The sequence below is a fragment of the Xenopus tropicalis genome, chromosome 5 (assembly GCF_000004195.4).
Source record: "Xenopus tropicalis strain Nigerian chromosome 5, UCB_Xtro_10.0, whole genome shotgun sequence".
Lineage (NCBI taxonomy): Eukaryota > Metazoa > Chordata > Amphibia > Anura > Pipidae > Xenopus > Xenopus tropicalis.
Genome location: NC_030681.2, coordinates 155,999,183 through 156,004,298, shown reverse-complemented (window position 1 = coordinate 156,004,298; position 5,116 = coordinate 155,999,183). Strand labels below are relative to the sequence as shown.

At 39.5% G+C, this 5,116-nt stretch overlaps 1 pseudogene; it reads right to left on the bottom strand.

Moving 5' to 3' along the window:
- Positions 1-901: 901 nt before the first annotated feature.
- On the bottom strand, positions 902-4,411 carry LOC100491856 (annotated as a pseudogene).
- Positions 4,412-5,116: the final 705 nt, after the last annotated feature.

Below are 5,116 nucleotides of genomic sequence, written 5' to 3'. Positions count from 1 at the left end.
GTCACCCTTTTTTTGGCGTTCGCCCATATGAGGGCCCAATCTTCGTCTGTGATGGGTTGTGCCCTGTTTTCGCTCCATTTGGCCATGTATTTATGAGAGGGTGTTTGCTCTGGAAAAGGTGCATTAAGAAGCTGGTATATCCTGGAGATCAGTCCTTTTTGGGTTAGACCTTGTTTGGCTATGAGCTCGAATCCTGTGCTAGATTTGGCTTTTTTGTGCAGGATGAATGGCCGCATAAAGTCTCTCAATTGTAGATATTCAAAAAATTTAAGATTGACTTGCGGTGCTTTTTCTTGTAGATTTGGGAATGGTAGAATGGTGCCTGTGATTGGGTTTATCAGGTCTTCTACTCCGAGAGCTTTAGTCTGCGACCAACGGTGGTAGAAATGAGGAGAGATTCCAGGTTCAAATGCCGGGTTTTTAAGGTATATAGTTGTTAGAGGGTGTTTGGACATCAATGCGTGTTTGTGCTTATTTTTGTTCCAGATGGAGAGATGGGTGGAGCTTAATCTTGAAGTGGGTACCCGAATTTGAGGGTTGGTGGGCCATATGAATGAATTTAAATGATCGTTCTCTATGACCATATTTTCTATAATTCCCCATATTGTGGTTGGGTTCCAATGAGACCAGGCAAGTAATTGTCTGAGGTGAGCCGCTTCATAATATTTCAGGAAGGATGGCACGCCAAGTCCTCCTCTCAGGCTTGGGGATATTAGTACAGATCTATGTATTCTGTGCCTGCGGTTGCCCCAAATGAATGTGTGTGCCATGGATTGTATCATCTTAAGAGTTTTAGTTGGGACCATTACTGGCAGAGTTTCGAATAGATATAGAAATTTGGGCAATATACAAATAGATGCTATTCTTCCAAACCAGGATATAGGGTAGTCAGACCATTTTCTCAGAAGGTGTTCAACCTGTCGGATAAGAGGAGGGTAGTTGTAGTGGTAAAGGGTGTTGTATTTGGAAGTAAACTGGATGCCTAGGTATGAAATGGAGTCTGTTTTCCAGTTGTAGGGAGAACTTGCCTTAAGGGCATCTATGGTGTTGCTTGGAATGTGTAGCGGAAGGGCCTCTGTTTTGGTTAAGTTTATTTTATAATTGGAGAGCGCGCTGTATTCCTTGAGGATTTTGTGCAGGTTAGGTAGAGAGATTTGTGGGTTTGTTAAAGTGAGCATCACATCATCTGCGTACAAAGAGATTTTGAATTGTGTTGATTTGATAGTTATCCCTGATACATCTTGGTTATTTCGGATTAGCGCTGCTAGGGGTTCTATGCTTAGTGCGTAGAGAAGCGGGGACAGGGGGCATCCTTGTCTCGTACCATTGAAGATTGGTATGGATCTATGGGATTGGCCTGGTAGTTTCAGGAATGTTGAGGGTGAGCTATATAGACTTTGGAGGGCTGTTATGTATGGCCCTGTAAAATTCAGGTGTTGTAAAAGTGTGAACATAAATGGCCAGCTGAGGCGGTCGAATGCCTTTTCAGGATCTAGGCTTAGAATTATTGTTGGTGTGCTTGTTCTGTTGGTGATTTCTATAAGATCAATCACTCTCCGGGTGTTGTCTCCTGCTTGTCGGCCCTGAATAAAACCCACTTGGTCCTTATGAATTAGTTTGGGGAGAATTGGTGTGAGTCTATTTGCTAGGATTTTGGTGAATAGCTTTAAGTCTGAGTTTAGTAGTGCTATGGGCCTGTAATTAGTGCACAATGTAGGGTCTTTTCCTTCCTTAGGTAATAATGTGAGGTATGAAGTTAAATTGGAGCCAGGGATTGGGGTTCCTTGAAGGTAGGCATTGAAAAGTTCGGTTAAATGAGAGGATAAAACATGCAGGAAAGTTTTATAATATTTATACGGTAGCCCGTCAGTAGGGATGTAGCGAACATCGCCAAAAATGTTCGCGAACCCGTTCGCGGACTTTCGCCAAAACTCTGGCGAACCCCATAGACTTCAATGGGAAGGCGAACTTTAAAACCTAGAAAAGCCATTTCTGGCCAGAAAACTGATTTAAAAGCTGATTGTAAAGCTTTCCTAAGTTTGCAGATTTATATGACATTTAGAAAATCGCATAAAAATGTTGCAATTTTTCCGCATTTATCTCTCACAATTTCTTGATAAAGATCAGATAAAGACAAATCACCCCAAATAGGAACACCTAAGGTCTACTGAACAGTTTGATGCCCAATATGCATAGATATACCAAAGTCTGCGGTATGTACTGACCCCAAAATGAAAATAGCGCATAAGGATTTCTCGCCTGCCAGCTCAGCTTTTGCATACAGAGCCCCCTGTCAGCGAATTATGTGCCAAAACTTCCCCTAACTATACAGAGACCCCCACAAAACCATATATTTTTGGAAAGTACACATTCTGGCAAATCCAACAAGGGTAAAGAGTCCTTTCTACACCAAAGTACCAATCTGCAAAGCTTTCCTAAAGTTATTGGTTTTTATGATATTTCAGAAAATCGCCTAAAAATGTTTCAATTTGCCGCATTTATCTCACATAATTTCTTGCGTACAAAGGCAAGTCACCCAAAATAGGAACACCAGAGGCCTACTGAACAGTTTGATGCCCAATATGCATAGATATACCAAAGTCTGTGGTGTGTACTGAGCCCAAAATGAAAATAGCGCATATGGATTTCTCACCTGCCAACTCAGCTTTTGCACACAGAGCCCCCTGTCAGCGTATTATGTACCGTAACCCCCCTAACTATACAGAGACACCGAGAAAAACATATCTTTTTGGAAAGTACACATTCTGATGAATTCAAAATTCAAAGTTATTTTTGTACACCAAAGTTACACCTGGCAAAGCTACACTAAAAACAGATTAGGAACACTTATACATGGATAAAATGCGATAAAACCACAAAAATTGTGCAAATCAATGAAACAACAAAATAAGTCACATGACAGTGTAATTAGTGGCCAGAATATCTGATCCAATAGTAACGCTGTCAAAATAAACAGTTTTTAGGTAAAAGAAACTAAAAACAAAGTGGTAAAATGAAAAAAACAAAACAAAAGTGTTTGTGTATACATGTGTGTACATGTGTAAAAGTTGTGTGTAAGTGTGTATATGAGTGTAAATAAGTGTATATAAGTGTGAAAAATGAAAAATGAAAAAAAAAACAAACAAACTGCTAAACTGTGTGCTGTAAGTGTGTGTAAATGTATGTAAGTGTGTATAAATGTATGTAAGTGTGTGTGTAAGTGTGTAAGTGCAAAAAAAAAAACCTTACCTGTCCTGAAGCACCTGATTGCCTCCAGATCCTCTATGCTGCAGTGGGCCGGTGCTGGGGGGAAAACAGGAAGCAGCAGACGCGATGCGATCATGTCTGCTGCTTCCAGGAGGGTCCTGTGCTGATCGAGTCACAGGACCCTCATGACAGCCCCCCTGGCTCGTTGCCCAGGAGTGCAGGAGTAAGGCATTGTGGGAACTTTCTTTACACAGCTCAGTGTTTTTTCTTCCTGTCTGGCTTCTGAACAGGTGAAATATGGGGAGACAAGGGCACTATTGAGAGAACTGAAGGTATGCCTGCAGCTTGAGATTAACTCTTTATTAGCCTTTCCTTCTCCTTTAAAGAGCACATAGATAGCCCATGGAAAAAGATAAGTTAAAGAGACTAATATTAGTGGCAAAAAGCTATTTAATCTGAGAAGAGGAAAAGAGTATTCTCCTTACTGCTTTCTTAACTTCATCATTTCTAAAACTGTAAATCAAAGGGTTTAACATGGGGGTCAAAAAACCATAGAAAATAGATATATACTTCTGTTTGGATGAAAAGTTGCTTGATGGTTTCAGATACATGGTCATACTTAGTCCATAGAACATTATGACAACAGTCAAATGGGAGGCGCAGGTAGAAAAAGCTTTAGTTCTCCCTCTACAGAACGGATCTGCAGAACCGACGTTAGAATACAAATATAGGACACCACAATAAAACTGAAAGGTACCAAAATGGTAAATAAACTTTGAAAAGCTATTCCGTTTTCATAATAGGACATGTCCCCACACGCTAGCTTTACAACGGCTAGGATCTCACACGCAACATGATTCAGTTTGTTTTCTCTGCAGAAACTCACAGGTTTTGATAAAATAGGTAAAATACTAGAAAAAAAACTTAGAAGCCATGTAACAGCCATGATATATTTACAACTTCTCCAACTCATAATGACTGCATAGCGCAGTGGATTGCAGATAGCTACAAAGCGATCACAAGCCATGACTGCCAATAGGAGACATTCTGTTTGCCCCAGGAATAGGCCAACGCACATTTGTATCATGCACCCCGTGTAGGAGATTCTTCCTTCCGCTAATAGTAAATCTACTAACACTTTGGGAACTGTGCAAGTAGAGAAGACTGTATCCAAAATGGCTAAATTACACAGGAAAAAGTACATTGGGGTGTGTATATTAGAGCTTTTAACAATGATAAAGATTAAAATGCCATTTCCAAATATGGTAAAAATGTACATTGGGAAAAACAGCGCAAAAAGGAGAGTTTTAGTTGTCGGATTTCTTGATAAACCGATGAATATGAATTCTTGAATAATCGTTTGGTTGGCAGTTTCCATTCTTATGAATCACATATTGGGAAGATCAGTGTAGCAGATGATGGCCCAGATGTTTATCACATGAAAAACATTCAATTTCCAGCTTTTTCCCCGTAGACTTCAGTAGAGTTTTCACGTGATAAACTTTATGATAAGTTTTTCTGAATTAAATTGCATCTCAAAGTGAATCTCGGCCATGAGTGTCTAGTGATAAACCTTTTTCTCACTAAACTGAATCTGGCCCAATATATTTTAGTTTGTTACAATAACGTTGCAGTGTTTCTATCTTTTTGCTTGTGGTTTTAGATAGAAAAAGGAAAAAGGAAAGACAAAAAGATATGTTTGAGCTTTGTATAGCGTATACTGCAATGCATTCAGCTGTCCTATTACAGTAAGGAAGTCAAAATTCAACCGTCTTTAGCAGGATTAAGTCAATTGTGTCTGAATACACATAAAAATCAAGTAATAAAACAAAATAGGGAATGGAATTGCTGAATTGTTTCTGTATAATGAGTTTCAGCATGTACATCCCATACCTCTATTAAATATAGC